The following is a 20878-nucleotide window of genomic DNA, read 5'->3' as shown; positions in this document are numbered from 1 at the left end:
CTTGTAGATTCAAACAGCAACTCTTTATTCCCAAATTCTCACTGACACTCTACCCACACTTCCCGTGAACACCCTGCCTCCATCCGGCTCCACGCACCAATTCTCTCAGAACCCTGCAAGAACTCAATGGGAACTCCAAAGGAGCGGGCGCCTGAGGCAGCAGGATATGCCCTAATCCCAGCAGGATCTGCCCTAATCCTGGAGCCACCCTATTCCCAGCAGGATCCATCCTAAACCCTAAACCAGGAGCCACCCTAATCCATGAGCAGGGTCACCTTTCAACCCAAATTGCCATGCGTCATTCCTACTTGGCTATGGTTCTCAGTATCTCCCCCCTTCTGTTTAATTAAACAACAAGCAATGTGGCTTAGGGACCATGCCTGTTAGGTTGTCCAATACAACATATGGTCCTTACCTGTCATCAGATGAGCTGACCTCTAGGCGTCAGCCTCCTGTCTTAGGTTGGTACCACTGCAATTGGATCATACCCATCACTGACTACCAGTCTAGCATACAGCCATACTTGTGGATAGGCCTTTGCACCAGTGGGGGGGTGAGGTTCTTTGCCTCACCTCTGTTGGCCACCAAATTTGGCCGTGGTGCCAGTGGGGGGGTGAGGTTCTTTGCCTCACCTCTGTTGGCCCCCAAATTTTAGACCATCACTAGCAGAAGGGAGGAGGATACAGAAATGCCACGACACCAAGCCAATTGACGGCTCCTTTGGAAAAATTGTACCACCGGTGACACCATCAGCAAAGATACTTCAGCACTACCACAATTCGCTGCACCAACAGATAGTTCACAATGCATACAAGTGATACATAGTCCATGCAAGTTCTGCAAGCAGTTCAAAGTGGAGGAATCTATCAATATGTCCATTTCCTCCCAAAGTAAATCAACTCCTTGATTAAGCTCCATAAACATAAAGGATGGATCTGTATTTACTCACTATTATATTCCCCATAAATGAACTAAATTATTGTTCCACATCAGATCCTCAATGAATTAATAAATAAATCAAGTAAGATATTTATGACATCCACTCATAATTACACTACTAAGACATGAGTACTGTTGATCAATATTTTCCTACAGTATTTTATGATGTGTATCATAAGTTGAGAGAACTATAGGATAAATCTTCTTTGCAGGCCAAGACTATCATCATTTCTTTTCGGCAGTGATGTAGCTTTGAACATGTGGGCTCTGGAAGTCATAAATGGGAGAGCATGGAACACCAAAACTTTGCTGTTCTTTATTAACACTAATTTTGGAAGTTACACATTTAATACTGAAATGCCCATCAAAAAAAAATGAGGAAGCTCATATTTTAATGTACCAAATGAAAAATAAAATGTAGGAATAAAAAAATCACTATTTTCTTCCTTTTAAAATTTTTTATTGGTGCATAGTAATTATACAAAATACTAGGTTTTATTGTCACATATTTGTACATGCATATAACAGAATTTGATCAATTTAACTCCTGAGCATCTCCCCTTGTACAACTGTCCTCCCTTTAACTACTCTAATGGTCTCCCTTCAATTTTCATAAGATCCCTATCTTCTCCCATTTTTCTAACTTCCACATGTGATTGAAAACCTACAGCACTTGTCTCTCTGAATATTGCTTATTTCAGTGACAATAATTCTCTCCAGTTCCATTCATTTTCCTGAAAATGACAGAATTGCTTTCTTCTTTATGATTGACTAAAACTCTGTTCTATGGGTTGGCTGTTTTAGTCAGGTTTTTCTTTTTCTTTTCTTTTTTATTTGTTCCAATTTTATATGACAGTAGAATGCATTTTGAAACATTGTACACAAGTAGAGCACAGCTTCTCATTCTTCTGGCAGTATATGGGGCAGAGTCACACCAATCATGTACACGTATATAGGGTAATAATGTTCCTCTCATTCCACTATTCTTCCCATCCCCAAACCCTTCCACTCTCCCCACTCCCCTCTGCCCAATCCAAAGTTTCTTCATTCTTCCCTCTCCCACCTATTAAGGATCAGCATCTGCTTATCACAGAAAATATTTGGCCTCTTGGTTTGGGGATTTAGCTTATGTTGTTTAGCATGATATTCTCCTGATTCATCTATTTACTGGCAACTGCCATAATTTCATTCTTCTTTAATGATGAGTAATATTCCATTGTGTATATATAACACAGTTTCTTTGTTCATCTGTTGAAAGGCATCTAGGTTGGTTCCACAGTTTAGCTATTGTGAATTGAGCTGCTATAACCATTAATGTGACTGCATCACTGTAGTATGCTGATCTTTAGTCCTTTGGGTATAAAACCAGGAGTGGAATAGCTGGGTCAAATGATGGTTCCATTCCAAGTTTTGCAAGGAATCTCCATACTGCTTTCCACAATGGTTGCACCAATTTGCAGTCCTACCAGAAATGTATGAGTGTACCTTTTCCCCTATATCCTCGTCAACACTTACTATTGTTTGTATTCTTGATAATTGCCATTCTGATTGGAGTGAGATGAAATCTTAGAGTAGTTTTGATTTTCTCTTCTCTAATTGCTAGAGATGTTGAACATCTTTCATGTATCTGTTGATATATAAGCATTTCTTCTTCTGTGAAGTGTCTGTTCAGTTCCATAGCCCATTTATTAATTGGGTTATTTGGTTTTTGGTGTTAAGTTGTTTGGGTGTCAAGTTTTTTGATTTCTTTATATATCCTGGAGAGATTAGTGCTCTATCTGAGGCATGTGTGTTAAAAATTTTCTCCCATTTTATAGGTCCTCTCTTCATGTTATTGTTTTCTTTGCTGAGAAGATTTTTAATTTGAATCCATCCCATTTATTGATTCTTGATTTTACTTCTTGTGCTTTAGGAGTCTTATTGAGGAAGAGACCTCCTAGGCCAGCATGATAAAGATTTGGGCCTACTTTTTTTTTTCTATTAGGTTCAGGGTGTCTGTTCTAGTGCCTAAGTCCTTGATTCACTTTGAGTTGCATTTCATGCATAGTGAGAGATAGAGGTTTAATTTCATCTTGCTACGTATGGATTTCTAGTTTCCCAGCACCATTTGTGAACGTGCTATTTTTGGTGTCTTTGTCTAGTATATTAATCAGGGGATTAATTCCCAAACCATAACATTGGCTGTTGTGAATTGTGCTGCAATAAACACGGGGATATACCTATCTCTAAAGTTTGCTGACATTAATTATTTTGAACAGAAACAAATGAGTGGTATGGCTGAATCATGTGGTAGTTCCATTTTTAGTTTTTTGAGGGACCTTCATACTGATTTCTGTACTGGTTATAATAATTTACCTTCCCACTAGCACCATGCAAGAGTTCCCATTGAAAACAAATCTTTATTTTCTCCCTTTAAAAAAGTTGGGTGGATAACCTCAAAGGTATGAAAAACAGAGCAGTACACTAGCATTCACAGAGTAAGATAGTGAGGCAAGGGAGATGTGATTAGGGGTAGGATTCCAAGATATCTTTGAAATTTGAAGGAAGTAAAGGACTGAGAAAGGATGCCTTTAGAACTCTTGGGTGGAAAATTTCTTACTATGATATCTATTTCTTAGAACTTTTCAACTTTCAGCCCCCGCCTTTTCAAATTAAACTACTAAACTGTGGTATGATCACAAGTTTTTGTCAAAAACTCACCGCAGTCAATGTTGTAAATTCAACTCAAGTACACATATCATTTTGGATGTATTTCATCATTTAAAATTGATCATTCCTTATTACATTTGATATTATAATTTTACATAATTATGCATGTATTAAATATTAATTACTAAACAGTATTATACTTATGTCAAATAATTTCTTACTTGTGGGTATTAATGTTGTTTAGAGTCTTCCCATCATGAAAAAACACTGTAATGAAAAAATTATCTTAAATCTTTATATATTTTGCTTATAATCAGAGATTAAACAATTTTGGAAGGATACAAACAACTATAGTGATCTGAGGATACTGCCCTCACAAATGTTGCACTACATTTCAATAGTATTTCTGACATATGAGAAAGCCTATGTCTACTAAGATCTTTTCATCACTTTTTAATAAAATATCTTCAATATTTTTGTAATTTAAAGGCAAATCGTAATTTTTCTTAGGCTAAATTTTGTATATTTGACTACCATTTATATTAAATGTTTCCAGTAATTGTAATTATGATTTTTCTTTTTAGATGCATTATATAGTGTGAAATAATTAACATTACAGCTAATTGTTAATTATGAAAGGCATTACCAAATAAACCTATAGTTTAAATTTTCTCATGTTTTCAATTGTATTCTTTCTTATTATTTACATTGGAAGATTTATTTTATTTGCCTTTTATTTGGCTTGGGTAATTTTGCCATTGTTTTTCCTTGTAGAACTAATTATGTCTAGTATAACCAGGGGCTGTAGAGTCTAAAGACAAATTAAATGAGTCTGTCTATACCTGTAGCAAGAAACTAGGGGAAATGATGAAAATATGCCCAGCAACATGCACGTGAGAATGTGGGCAAAATGACTGTTCAAAAGCCCTAAAATGGCAACACACCTGGACATCTCAAGAATCATTTGATAACTTTCTTTTGTAGGATGATCAAATGAAGAGGAGATTATTAAAAAAAATAACCCTGGGTGTTCCAGCAGTGGAATGCCAACTGTTCATTAATTTAAAATATTGTGATAAAAGGAAATATTTCACTCATAAGAGGGAATCAGTTTAACAAAGAAAAATTTACTACATTTGGTATAATTCAAGCTACAGCCCTTATCTTCACCTGCCATTTTTATTCATTGCATGTCAACCTATAAATCATATCTATTTAATTCACTTTTTTGAAAACTTGATGCTGATAACAATCTGAATTTGTTCATTTAACGTTTTGTTTACCCATTCGTCGTCCGTCTATGGACATTTGGGATGCTTTCCTCTTTTGGTTACAATAAATAAAACAGCTATGAACAAGGGATTAAGAATATAAATAATTTAATAAACATATTTGTAATATGCAATTTGGACATGTTAATCTTATTTTTTATAAAGGTAATTCATGAGTATATTTTTTTCACTTTTCACTGATACATAAAATTATATATATTTATAGGATTACATTTTCATCTAAGAAGATTTAAATAAGGTAGCCTATGAAGAGCAAAACACAAAAGTTTTCATTTATTCTCTCAACCCATACTTGTCCTCTACCAAAGCTCCTTGCCATGGTACCTACTTTCCTTTTCAATGTATTTATATACTTTTAAAGATATTTTTTTTTAATTTGTGAAAGATGACCCTGCACATGTCATTTCATAGGTTTGATTATTTGTTTTCAGTATTAATTTATTTATTTATTTTGTATCCAGGGATTGAACCCAGGGGTGCTTAACAACCAATCCATATCCCCAGACCTTTTTGTATTTTATTTAGAGAGAGGGTCTTACTGAGTTGCTTAGCACATCACTTTTGCTGAGGCTGGCTTTAAACTCATGATTCTCCTGCCTCAGCCTCCTCAGCCACTGGGATTACAGCCATGTGTCACCACCTGGGCCCTCATTCCATATTTTTTTGACTTTTATTTTGTAACGTCTTAGAGATCTTCTCAATCTAATTTTTCTTCCTGTATCTAAAAAAAATGCTTCTCTTTCATAATTTATTGGCTATTCATGTGTATACACATTTACACACATAGACTATTCCTGGAATTAGAATTCCTAGGCTCAAAGAACTTTTATAAATATCAATTTCCTTCTCTGTGGTTTTATTTATTTATTTATTTAATTTTTTGGCAATTGTGTTATTTATCTCTAGAAACTTGTGGAAACTATTGAAAAATAGTGTTTTATAATAAGTCTTCTGTTCTAATATTTATTCTCCTTGGCAAGAATGTTGTAAACCATTATCACGCTAATTTATTTTTTAATCTATGCATTTGAGCTAGGACATGGGAAATATTACCCTTATTTAGCATCTGTAGAACAAACAGGAGAGCATTTAAAGTCAAAATATGAAAATACTGTTGGGAAATGTGTTACAATGAACAGACTATGTTGCAGTGGAGATATCAGGCCAACAAGTGAATGATGTTAATATCACATGTAATAATCATATTGATCTCATACAGTAATCATTAAAATGGGAGCACCGAGCCAGGAGCAGTGGCACACTCCTGCAATCCCAGCAGCTTGAGAGGCTGTGACAAGGAGGATCACAAGTTCAAAGTTCAAAGCCAGCCTGAGCAATTCAGCAAGGCTCTAAACTGAGTTTAATCCCTGGTGCAGAAAATAAGAGAGAGAGAGAGAGAGAGAGCAAGAGAGAGAGATTGGACCTTTGTTTCTGTGACAATCTTCTGCAAAAACCATAAACCTATTATATTCAGAGAAGCCCAATATGAAACTCATTTTACAAAATCTGTTACCAGTGCTATTCAAAAGTGCTGAGATAATACAAGACAAGGAGAGACTGAAAGGCACTAAGGGATCACTGGTATGGATCTTTATAAAACTTGGTGAAATATTAATGAAATTTGCAGTTTATGTTAAATTCTGAGTTATCATAAACATATCATGGTTATTTCCTGTGTTTTTATTTTTACAAATATCATTCACAAGAATAATCGTGGACATGTATCAATTATTTTTAGTTAATTTTTCTAAACAGCCAGATAAATAAATCTAATTCATTTTAAATAATCAAAATCCTCACATTCAGGCTCATATACTAGCATGCTTTTAATCATGTCTATCTTTTGGAAGCAGAAAAGAGGAGGTAGAATAAAAATCAGGTAGATGAACATCTATCAAATGTATTTTTTAATTTGTTTTAATTAGTTAAACATGACAGTAGAATGCATTTTGACACATGAGACATAAATGGAGTATAACGTCTCACTGTTCTGATTATATATGATGTGGAATTACACTGGTTGTGTAATCATAAATGCACATAGGATAATAATGTCCAATTCATTCTATCATCTTTCCTACCCCGCCCAGACCCCTACTCTTGCTTCACTCCACTCTGTCTAATCCAAAGTACCAGTATTCATTCCCCCATTGTCAATTAGCATCTGCATAACAGAGAAAGCATTCTGTCTTTGGTGCTTTGGTAGGCTTTTGACTGGCATTTTCTATTTCATTGTTTGAAAATTGATCTGTTTAAATTATGTGTGTCCTCCTGATTCAGTTTGGGTAGGTCCTATGTCCCTAGAAATTTTTCAATGTCTTCAAAATTTTCTATTTTGTTGGAATATAAATTTTCAAAATAGCTTCTAATTATCTTCTGTACTTCAGTAGTGTCCATCATGATATTTCCTTTCATCACAAATTTTATTAATTGTTCTTTTCACTAGCCTGGCTAAGGGTTTATTAATTTTATCTATTTATTCAAAGAACAAACTTTATGTTTTGTAAATTTTTTGAATTGTTTCTTTTGTTCAAATTTCATTGATTTCAGCTCTGATTTTATATATTTCCTGTCTTCTACTGCTTTTGGTGTTGATTTGTTCTTCTTTTTCTAGGGCTTTGAGTTGCAATGTTAGGTCATTTATTTAATGAATGAGCTCAATGCAATAAACTTTCCTCTTAGCACTGCCTTCATATTGTCCTAGAGATTTTGATATTTTTACCACTGTTCTCATTTACCTCTAAGTATTTTTTTCATTTCATGCCTGATTTCTTCTGCTATACATTTGTCCTTAAATAGTGTATTCTTTAGTCTTCAGGTGTTACTGTAGCTTCTATTTTTTTATGGATTTCTAATCTCATTTCATTATTATCTGATAGACTGCAAGTTATTATCTCTTTTTTTGTATTTTCTAAGAGTTGCTTTGTGGCATAATATATGGTCTATTTTAGAGAAGGATCCATGTGCTGCTGAGAAGAAACTGTATTTGGTCATTGATGGATGAAATATACTCTATATGTCTGTAAAGTCTAAATTATTGATTATACTACTTAGTTCTATAGTTTCTTTCTTTAGTTTTTGTTTGAAGGATCTATCCAGAGGTAAGAGAGGTGTGTTAAATTTATCCACTACTATTGTGTTGTGGTCAGTTTGATTCTTGAAATTGGGTAGAGTTTGTGTGATGTATATAGATGCTCTATTGTTTAGGGCATAGATATTTATAATTATGTTTTTTGATGAGTAATTCCTTTTAAAAATATGAAATGTTCTTCTTTTTCCTTTCTGATTAATTTGCCTTGAAGTCCATTTTATTTGATTTGAAGATAGAAACCCAAGCTTGTTCACGTGATCCCATGTGTGTGATGTTTTCCCATCCTTTAGCCTTTAGTCTGTGGATGTCTGTGCCTATGAGTTTAGTCTCTTGGAGATAGCATATTGTTGGTCCTTGTGTTTTAATTCAATCTGCCAGTCTATGTCTTCTGATTGATGAGCATAGGCCATTTACTTCCAAGGTTATTATTGAGATATTATTTGTGTTCCCAGACATTTTGGTTTATCTCTGGTTTTTAATTTAAATCATTTTATCCTTTGATTAACTACTTCTTAAGTGTAGTTCCTCCCTTTGCTGTTTTTCACATTTTTTAAATTTCATCTTCATAGAATATTTTGTTGAGAATATTCTGTACTGCAAGTTTTTTTAGTTGAGAATTCTTTCAACATTTGTTTTTCATGGAAGGCTCTTACTTCATTTTCATATCTGAAATTTAATTTTGCTGGATATAAAATTTTTGGTTGGTATCATTTTATTTCAGAGCTTGATAAATATTGTTTCTTCTAGCTTTGAGGATCTAGGTTGAGAAATAAGCTGACATCTGAATTGGTTTGCCCCTATACATAATCTGATATTTTTCTTGAGATCAAAATTTTATCCTTGTTCTGTATATCAGTCATTCTTACTACAATGTGTCTTGATGTGGGTCTGTTTTAATTTTGTACATTTGGGGTCTTCTAAGATCCTTGTATGTTTTCCCATTTCATTCTTAGGTTTGGGAAATTTCTAGGTATTTTTTCATTGAACTCATTGTGCAATCGTTTGGTTTGTATCTCCATGAGTTCATTTATCCTGATAAATCTTAAATTTGTTCCTTTCATGTTATCCCAAAATTCTTGGAAATTCTGATCATGTTTTCTTACCATCTTCTCTGAATGGTCAACTTTATTTTTAAGATTATATATTTTGTCTTCAATGTTTGAGATGCTGTCTTCCAAGTGGTCTAGTCCATAGTTGATGCTTTCTACTGAATTTTAGTTTTTATTGATTCCTTCATTTCAAGGATTTCTGTTTGATTTCTTTTCAAAATCTGTCTTTATTGAAGTGATTTTTCACCTTCAGAGATTTGTCTTATATTTCTTTCCTTACATCATCCTTTATGTTCTGAATCAGTTTAACTAAGTACATTCTAAACTCTTTCTCTGTCATTTCTTCTACTAGGTTGTCAATGAATTCTGTTATTAGAGCATCTTGGTTTGTTTGGGATCATATGTTCCCTTATATTTTTATGTTGTTTGTGTGTCTTCTCATCTATCAGTGTGGATCCTATAGACTTAGTATCCATGAAGGATTCCAGTACTTCAGCTTTAAGGAGGAGATCAATACTAATAGCACCCAATGTAAACAATATACATCCTTAAAGCAAATAGCTCCTATTAAAACATCTACAGTTTTATCACAATACACATATATGTCTACAATATAAGCAATAAGTTTGCAATGGAGTTTACAATTTAAAATGGCAGACAAAGAGAGAACAGAAGTGGTGCAGGATATGATGTTTATGAAGAAGGAGAAGATAAGATAGAAGGAAAAAATCATAGGAATGGTGAAAAAGGAATTAATAGAGGTTGGCTGTTAACAGGAGGAAAGAAAGAAATAGAATCCAGAAAAACAGATGTGAGGGGAAAAGTATATATAATGTAAACATTTTTAAAAATTTAAAAATAGAAAAAGTTAAAATTAAAGAATACACTACAAAACTGTTATATATCATTCAGATATCCCAGTACACAATAAACTGATGCATGAAAAATACTTGGATTTGCCTATAATCCCAGTGGCTTGAGACACTGAGGCAGGAATATCACAAGTTCAAAGCCAGCCTCAGCAAAAGTGATGTGCTAAGCAACTCAGTGAGACCCTGTCTGTAAACAAAATACAAAAAGGGGTGGAGATGTTTCTCAGTCACTAAGTACCCCTGAGTTCAATCCCTGGTACCCCTCACCCCAAAAAAGAAAAATAAAAGAAAAATACTTGGTTTAAAATTGGTAGAAATGTGAGAGAAAAAAAGAAAAAGAAAAAGAAAAAAAAATCTCAATGAAAAATTGAATTTTTTCTGTTGGTGTTCAAAAGCTTCTCAACTTCCCTTCTCAACAGGAAGGTGGGGTTATCTAGAATATGATGCTAGCTCCAACCTCAGGATGAGTGGGGTTGTTAGGGTGAGAGGGTTGGTCCTAGAGGTGGAACTCCTGGAGACAGGTTGTAGGCTTAGGTATGATCCAGTATCATCATTTGTTGCCAGTTGATCTGGAGATTTTAAGTCAGTGCATGTCCAAGGACCAGCAAATGCCAGTTCATGCTGGAAAACTGCACTCCAGGAATGTCCTTTGGGTTCCACTCAGGTAGTGTAGGAACCTGTTCTTGGCCCAGTACTTTGCCTACAGACCCCATGATTCCAGATCTCTGATTCAGTCTCCCAACTCAATCTCTCCCACCTTTGCTCTTTTGAATTCCCAACAAGGTACTTTTCTACTAACCAGTCCTGCAAGCAGACAGAGTAAAAGAGGGAAATGGAGACAGGGAGGCTTCCTCAAACAGTATAAATCTCCTCCACATTTGATTTTTCTCCTGGCCACTTATGCACACTATTTTTCACTTAGCTCAGGTTTTCCTGCCTTGTCTTCCAATCCAGACTTTGGTATGCCAGTAATTGGCTCTCTTGTCTGCCCCCATGCTGCAGCTGAAAAATGATTCCTTCCTCTGTCCTACATGCACACCATTGGGGAGATGAAGACTTCTTTCCCATACATGGACACTGTGCAGCACAAATTACAGTTTTTTGGTGCTATGATTCTGATCTCTAAGCTCTCCAAACTCTGACATAGATCAGTCTTTTGGGAATGGGAATTTCATTAATTCCTTCATCGCTTTACTGTGTTCACAGAGTGATTATTTTGGGTTGTGTATCTAGCTGCTGCCATGGCTATGGGGCTAGGGATCTTTCCCTCTTATTTTGTTATAAAAGATCTCCTGAGTTCCTTATCTCTTTCAGTATCCAGTATTAAATTCCCTTAAAGTCCCCCCCTAATTCTTGATCATTCACTCACCTTGCTAAAAAGCTGCATGTCTGCTATTTGATACACTAACAACTCCAAATTCAAATAATAAACAACAAAAGAAAAGTTAATTAAAACTAAATATATGCTACTATATTTTCATTGCAATTTTTTTTAAATGCAACAAGGATTATTGAAAACTTCTAAGGCCCAGTAGGAGATAGTGTCTACAAAAATATAAGGTTCAGTTTTGCCCTAAAATACTCAGATCATATAGAAATAAACTACATTAATATTTTAATTGTATTACATACTGTATTACATAAAAGTAATTTTTCATACATTAACTATTTCAATTCTTATAACAACATTCTTAATAAATTTCAATTTTGTTATAAATTTTACAAAGAAAAACTTGAGACTTAGATAACTACACAGTGACTCAGAGAAACATAATTATTGTAAATGCACAAATCCATATACTTGAATTATTAATATACTTCTACCTCGTCTGTAGCACAGTTGCTTCCCCAAAGTGTTAAGTTTATTTGTAATATTATTCTGAATTTAATTAACAAGATGATAATTAGTTCTTCCTCAATAATTAAAACATAAACAAACATAAAACTCTTTGATGGGGCATATTCTAATAATGAAATGACTAATCAATTAAAGCCACCTTAAAAAGAGTCTTGTCTTCAATGATTATGACAAGATCCTTTGGGATCAGAATTCTCTGAAAGACAATGGATTTAAAATTAAATCAGTCATTTTATGCAGATAATGAAATACTCGTCTGCTTCCCTCTTAACTTCGATTAGTTTCTAACTGGTGATTCCAGGTGAAATAAAGCTAAACAGAATGTTGCTGGAAGTGCCAATTTTAGGAATAAGCTATAAGATAAATGTGTTATTTTCAATAAATTAAAAAAAGAAGAGAACTTCCCACCTGTACATTGAGGCCACGTGATATCTAAGTCATATCTATGTACATGTCAACAGCCAAACTGGATCAACTGCATAGGATCATTGACTGATTGGACATGGATTGCTTAAGAAAGCCAAAAAATCCATTTTGGTCAAATGAAATCTGTTTAATGATCATCAGACAAGACAGATGAGAAGGATGGGATTGCTAAGAGCTGTGAGGATAGCTGCAGTCCAAGGTCCTCTTTCATATCTCAGTGAAAGTGTGCCATGTTGGTTTATCCACAAACATAAATAATGGCTATGTTGGTTTGTTCCCAAAATGATGGTTGAAAAATATAAATCATTTTATTTACATGAAACCAATAAGTTATTTCACTGATTTGTTTAAACAGATCTTTGGGACATCCCTCTGTTTTCTTGGGGGAAGAGTGTGATCACTTGTGTTTCATTTTGTAGCACTGATAGGAAGATCTGCTTCAAGCTCATTAAGCTGCTATAACCTACCTCCATAACACAGGGAACTGGGCAAGGACCTGGGGCATTTCCTCTAGTCTGTGGATCATTCCTGATTGTGACAGTAATAGGTGGGAAAATAGGTAATGTTGTCTTCTCTCCCAAACTTACCCTGGTCTTTTTCACAGTAATTCCCCTTTGCTAGTATTAATAATGCATTCTATCATTGAGTTACTTTTAGATACACTCAAGATTTTTCCTTTTCCTTCAGATTTGATGTTATTTTCACTTGGGAAGGAACCAGCTCTTTTTTCAATTCTTTATTGGATAGAATTCAATAAAAATCATTTTCTTCACATTATATTATTATATTCTTCATATATAATTTATTAAATGCAATTTTTTTCTCTTTCCTTTACCACTAAGACCTATATTTTCTCACCGTGAGTAAAAAGATATTTTGTATATCTTTAAGAAAAGAATCTCCAAATTATTCAGTAAGATAGATAAATGTCTGATTTAAAAATAGAAAAAAAGATGCTAATCTAGATGAAGAAAAAAAATATGAATACTATAAGAATTTAGAATTATTTCTCTTTTAAATAAAATGGAATTGTAAATCAATTTAACAACTAGGACACAGTATGAATTCATTAAACATTAAAAATTATGAATGTTTATGAATTCATTAAACATTAAATAATATCTGTAAAAATAAACAAAAAACCAAAGTATTTTCTAAGACAGCAGATGTCCAAATTAGTGTATTTACTATAGGCTATATAATTTAATTTTCTAAAGTCTTATTATGATAATTAGTTATAAATAATTATATTCAAATATAAAACTTTAGAAGATTTATACCTAGTCATTTTTTCATTGTTATCCAGAAAAATTGTAGTTCCTTTTTCTTTACATTTGTCATTACATAAGCTAATAAAGTTAACAAGTAGAATAAAAGAATTTGTAAGCAATTATTTTTATATCATCATGTAATTATTCCAGAAATCAAACTATAAAAATGTACTTTTTCCTTTCCGTTACATCTTTCTGTAATTACGCATATGTATTTAGTTTTTCAGAAGATTTGCTATAGTGTAAATTACTTCTCTGCACACTTTGCTTATTTTTTCATTATTTCTAGTTCTATTTTTGTTAATGTAAGATCAATATATCAGCAAATTTTTAAATGATTTTTTTAAATTTATGAAATGCATTTGTTTTAAAATGATTTGCATTTATAGGTAAGCTCGTCCCAAATTTCAGAGGAATTATATACTAGGGGAGTTAAACAGAAAAGGTTACACTTTAGCAGAACAGTGGAAAAGGAATGAATTCACTGAACAAATGCTGAGAGCCACGGCCGAGTCTGTATAGCCCCTGGCATTTTGCCAACAGTATTGGTTGACAGGTGAGGCATTACTATCCTCCTTGGCTGCTACTTTTGAGTTCTCGCACTACTTTGGAATTCTCGTGGGGATTCCCCGAGAGTTCCCATTGGTTGGGGAAGTGCAGGAGGAGAGATTTCCGGAGATTTTTCCGGTGGCCGGTTCCTGGAGAAGAGGCGTGGAGTTCGGGAGAATTCCCCGGGAGTGTGTGTGAAGTGTTTTCTTGCAATTCAAAAATAAAGTTTGTTCCTGCTTCAGTGGCTCGTGGTTTATGCCCAGCCAGACTGCGGCAAACAAGAATGCAGAATTCAGAGAGAAAATGTTGATGCACACATTTAATGTATAGATCTATAAAACAATGCACATTATAAATATATATATATATGTGTATATACATGTATATGTATGTATATGTAATGGATATATAATAAGCATATGTATATCTGAATTCATATACCTGATAAAATTTAAAAATATAAATGTAAAATGCAAAACCAAGAAACATCACTCTACTGGCCACGGATCAGAAAGGCTTTATGAGAAGGAAAGATTTGCTTCTTAAGGAACTGGGCATTTAAATAAGCAAAGATAGCTGGGGGTGCAACTATCAGACAATAGACTGAATTAAGGCATAAAAGTGTGGCAGCAGAAGACTTGTACAGATGAGCACTTGCTCTGTAGAACAAGAGAGCAAGGAAGACCAGAACCTGTCTTGGGAGGCTCTCAATATGGGAGCCATGAAGACTTTGTGATAATAGTTAAGGAGAAATACCAAAGAAATGTATAATCCTGCAGTGTGAATAGCTTTCCTGCCAATGCTTGTCCCAATGTTGTGGTTCTACCTGGCTTGAGTTGTTCAGTCCTTTGGTGACCCTCTGTTTCTACAATCACAATTCACAGAAGAGGAAGACAAAATCTAGAATTGTTTGATTGTGTAAGATCAAGTGTGTTATCTGCCATTTAAAAAAAAATTGGGGATGGAGCACCAACATTCAAAGTAAAATTATTTCCCTTATTTCCTCAGGATTTTCTGGAAATATTTGGTTCTTATTAAAAATGCACACAGAGAGAATTTTAGTCAAGTTGCTATCTAGGTAGATGAAGTAAAAGCCCGTAAGTATTTATACAGCATTTTCAGAAATACTGTTTTCTGAAGAACTGAAACTCTCCCATTTATTCTTTCTTTTCACAGGGCTGGATCTTAAGAACAGGAAGCATACTGAAGACAAAGGAGGGATTATGGTACTATCTAGCCATCCTCCAGAGAGAAAATAAGATCAGCTATCCTCTATTCCAGTTTACTCTAATTATTTTTAGGAACAAATATTTTAATCAAATGTGTTTTATGTTTCATCTTTTTTTATAACTGTCAAATCTCTGTTAATAATTTTCCTTCTTGATACAATGAAAAGAAATATTAATCATTTCACTCTATATATCACAGCATCAATGCAGAGTTTAATCAAACCCTGGCATTAACTGCCAAATTATTTTTTTTTTTCATTTTCTACCTTTCTAATGAAAATTAGGCACAATTATTAATGTGACCTGGTCATAATATTCCCATCTATTTAAAAATGTCTAATAAAACTCATATAAAATATATACCAACTACATGGGGAGAACAGAAAACAATGATCTAAGAATAATTGCTTATCAATGGACCTTGATATGTTTGTATCTTAATATTTTTTGTGTCTTAATATTCTTTGTAAACTTCTAGATGACAATGTTTTTTTTTTCAATTCAAGCAAATACTCAGAGTCCTTCCTAAATATTCAGAGTCCTTCCTATATTAGTAATAGTTTTTTGATTGATAGAATTATTATCAAATTGCATTTCAATACTTTTTTCTCAAATTTATTTAACCCATGCAGTCTGTTGAAAAGTAGAAATACTTAAAGGTCAGAAACTTCCTTTAATGCTGTTGGGAATGTTTAAATAAATTTTCTCATAAAATAAGCCCTGACATAGTAGCACACACTTGTAATCTCAGTGGCTTGGGAGGCTGAGACAGGAGAATTGTGATTTCAAAGCCAGCCTTAACAAAAGTGAGGCACTAAGCAGCTCAGTGAGACCCTGTCTCTAAATAAAATATAAAATAGGGCTGGGGATTTGACTCAGTGGTTGAGTGTCCCTGAGTTCAATTTCTGGTACACACACTCCCCCCCTCCAAAAAAAAGAGACCCAGATAATAACCAGGCACAGTGGTACATGCCTGTAATCCCACATACTCTAGAGGCTGTGTGAGAAGGATTCCAAGTTTGAGGCCAGCCTGGGCAAATAAGTGAAACCATGTCCCAAAATAAAAAATACAAAGGACTGGGGTGTAGTTCAGTGACAGAGTACCCTGGGCTTAATTCCCAATACTGCATTTTAAAAATTTTCTTAAAGACTAAAAATTAAGCTCAAATCATTACCACCATGTTCGACATCCCATTTGTAGATTCTGGTTCAGTCATCCAAGGAATGTTGGTTATCCCTGAGTGGATTCAGAATTGTAAGCAATAAATTATCCAGAAAAGTTAGATGGGGATTCTGAAGCTTAATTAGAGGAGAAGAAACTTCAAAGTCTCTTTGGTGCTGCCTTAAAGTAGAACAGGTTCTCTACTTCAATATGTCAAAGAGTAAAATATTGCAGATACTTTAAAATCATGTTTTTACTTTAAGGATTACAGCGATGCATGTACAATTCTCTTTAGAGGTTCCTCTTGCATTCCAAAGCCTATATTCTGTGTTAGACTGCCTAATATTGAAGGTTAAAGATGCTACTTTATAGCTGAGAAAGCTTAGCTGTTAATTTCATCCTCTCAAAGCCTCTATGCCCCATGAGAAAGTACTTATTTTGTATATTTTTCTGAGTATTGAGACAGTATACCATGTACTTAGCAAAGTTATTTGCATTCAGTGTATTCACAAAACATATTACCTAATATGTTTATTATTATATTTCTGTCCCAGTTAACAATGTCTTCAGCTTACAACAGAAAAATCTATTTTGTTTCTATAATTAGAGAAAGGAAATCCAGACCTGGTTAGAAAACAGTGGTGTGTCCAGACTCAGGCACTTTCTCCCATATATCTCTATTCCTCTCAGTGTGTTGGAGACTTAGCATCTGTGTGTTGAACTTGCTTCTTGGTATCCATAATTATAGGAGTAAATTAATTTAAAAAAGAATGCTTCTCATATAGGAAGGAATGAATTAGGGCAAAAGGCTTTCTTATCATGCATCTCTTTTACATGGGAGGTAAAATATTCCCAGGAGTCCCCAGTGAGAGGTAGAAGATTATCAGGAAAGTTACCATAACAAAAAAAGAAAAAAAGAAAGAAAGAAAAGAAAAAAGGATAGGAATGGTAAGAGAAAATTTGGACACTTCCAGAAATGAATGTAGACACTTCGGTGTTGTGTTGTGGACTGACTCACATGGGTGCATCATACTTTGTCAACTTTGGATTAATGTTTATTTGCCTGCTAGAAATTTTCAAATATTTATGAAAAAAAATCAATATTCAATGTATTATTTCTTGTCTATTCACATTTTTTCAGAGATTTATTGATGTCTATATTTTGAAATTACATTATTTGACCTGCAAAAATATGCATAGACTTAATTTTGGTGCATCCTCATTGTGAAATACAACAATAGATTAAGACTGTAGAGTAAAAATTGTTCTACCCTTGAGAGACTCACTAAGTTTCTTCATTTCTCTGCATGTTAAGTCTTATGTGTATAAAATGGGGTGAGTACAAACTCCCTCATGAAAAAACAAATGAACAGATAGCACAATTCCTGTCATGTTTATATATAAAATATAATTTAGTAATTATTAGTATTTTTCTTATTATTGCTAATATTTCTTAACATGATAATGTAAACATTATTACAAAATATGACCTAGAACTCGTTTCAAATTTTTTTTTTCCATGAGACAGGTTAAAAACAATTGACATAAAGTCCATGTATTAGAGACCTGATTTGCCTTCTATTGACAGCCTTAATTGATGAGCCCATGTGATTCTATTGTATACAGAACATGTTCAAGGTGACTTTTTGCTCACAGGCTACATGAAATAATAATTTTATGATTATGAATAATGTTTGGCAGCCGTCTTTGTATTATGCAGATACCCAGAAAAATAATACTCATTGACATACTCTACCCTCTTCTGTGCTGGAGGAGAAACATCTATTTATTAATGAGCCATCTAATAATGCATTTCAGACTCAAACTTTCACAGAAGAGGTGTTGAAATAGCAAAGTTACTTTGTTATTCAGACTCTGTAAAAACATGACATGAGACTTACTTTGATGAACATTAACAACTCAACAGTACATGTTTCAAATAAATAAAATATTAGTAAGCTGTGGATCACCATTGGAGACTAGCTCCATCTGATTGCACTTCTCATATGGCTTTTTGAGATGGGAAGAGCCAATGACAACACATAATAGACTAAAGGAAAGCAAGAAGAAGAAGAAAAGGAACACAAGAAACAAACTAAAAGGGGGAAAAAAGCTTATGGGCTGATATGATGAAACATTCATTACTTTGTGGGAAAGCAGCCAAAGTGATTTATACTTCAGTACTCCATGCTAAAATCAAAGAGAATGGGATAGAAATGCCGATGCAAATCTGCAAGGAGCGATCTGTGAAATAGGGCACTGTAAAAGAATATTTTGATTGAGACATTTAATGGCAATTCAAACAGACTAATTATGAATTAAGGTGCTAAAAATGCATGTGATTTCACTTCTGAGGCAACAGCTGAATTTTTATTTCTAGATGCAATATTTGGCTACTCATCATAGTATGATTGGGACAATATAACTTTATTGTGTAAGTGATTTTGTGCCAACAATGTGAAAACTGAATTTCAGAGCCTGCTTATATGCAAAATGAAACACATTCAATATATTGGTTAGATTCTCTTGGCTCTTTAGCATTTAGAAGCAAATCACATGAAGACTAATATTTTTTTTTATGTTTTGCCAAAAATATTGTTATTAGAAAACATCATTCTCACAAAAGTAAACACTTTAATCTTGACTATAGGCACATAAAACATTATGTTTAAATTAAGTTCCCTTTGTAGGTAAAGTTTAAGAAACATCTGTGACAATATACCAAATCTAGAGCAATAATAGAAGCTAAAGTTATTGGAAATTTACATTTTTAATTTTCTTGATATGCATTTACATATAGTTTTCTTTAACATTAAATGTATGTACATATTAACATATTATTTGCATGTAGGTACATAGTTTATATCAGTGGAGTAGAAAATTCATGTATGTGCTAAATGTGTTATGATTCTGGCTGGGACATGCAATTTTTTGTAGTAGCTAGAGGGACTGTTGACCAATAATTCATTTTCAAAAGCTCTCCTTAACTTTCATGTATAAATAACTCTTGATTGTATTCCAGTTTTCTCTATTTTTCACTATGTTCTTATGAATTCATTGTATATTTTTACTTCTTATTTTTACTTCTTCCTGAGTTCAACTTGTATCCCACTACATTAGAAAGATAAAATAAACCTTGGGTCAAGCAATTATTCAAGCAAAATAAACAAAACAAAAGATCACTAAAAATGGTTTAGAATAATAATCTGAATATTTGTTTGCCATTGATTTAAAAATAGCTAACTTTAGTTTGAATAGTTAGGTCACTATTCAAAAGTTTTATGGCTTTTGATATCCTATCTTAATAGAAAGAAGGTATAGGGTTCTAATAAGGGTGACTTTTAAAAAATCACCCCAATAATGTTCTTCTTTTTAAGATAATAAAATGTTATATCCCTTATTTTTTTGAATATTTGTAAACATGATTATTAAGTATCAAAAACGAAGGTAAGTATCTTATTTTATAAAGAATTTAAAATCATCTTTCACAGTGAATTGAGCACATTTTAGCATATCTATTACATAGCTGACTCAAAACATCTTTATATATCATGATCACACAGAAATACATTTAATTGTAATGCAATATTCCCATAAACACCAAATTGCTTTATTTACGTATTTATAACTTTTGAAACTTTCTAATTTGATAGTTTTTACAGAATTTTTGGAAAACAAAATCTATAGAAAGGAGTGAATGTTTTAATCTCCAATATTTGTCATGTAAGGAACATTATGTTACCAAAATTTATTTTAAAGAAATTTTCTTATTTCTAAATATGATGATGGTCAGAAACACTACTGAAAATCCATGGCCTTAAACTGCATAAAATAATTAGATATAATTGAAAGTCAATCCAATCAAACATGGGCTAATAATATTTTGAGCACCTTAAAATTGGAAGATGACCTTAGGTTAAAAAAAAATCTCAGGGAGAAAAACAGGTTTGAAAAAACAAGAGTATTTTTTATTCATTAACAAAGTGAAAGAAAGAGTGAAAAGTTATAGTCATATTGGGAACAACCAGTTCTGAGTATCTTAGGATTCCTTGACATGGGTTAAAATTTTTTTTTCAACAATAATATTTTGTCTATCCTGTCTATCTGATAGGCTGTTATAAATCCTCAAGAATTTTCTGAATACTATATACTCCAAGATTAATACCTTTTTCCTGCTTGTATATCCTGCATCTTTTTTCAATTGTTCAGATAAATATTGTACCTTAGGAATGGTACTTCAGTTGCATTTTATTTCCTCACACTAATTTTTATGCAAGTTTGCTCACCTGGTTAGATTTCACTTTGCAGTGAGCAAGAAGTATGACTCACTTATACCATATGTAATCTCTCTAGCATAGTATACAAATAAATGATTCATTAAATACTTATGAATTGGGGCTGGGGTTTTGGCTCAGTGACAGAGTACTTGCCTCACACATGTGAGGCACTGGGTTTGATCCTCAGCACCACACAAAAATAAACAAACAAAGA

This window comes from Marmota marmota, unplaced genomic scaffold (assembly GCF_001458135.2).
Source record: "Marmota marmota marmota unplaced genomic scaffold, marMar, whole genome shotgun sequence".
Lineage (NCBI taxonomy): Eukaryota > Metazoa > Chordata > Mammalia > Rodentia > Sciuridae > Marmota > Marmota marmota.
The sequence above is the reverse complement of the archived record's forward strand: the minus strand, read 5'-3'. Positions refer to the sequence as shown.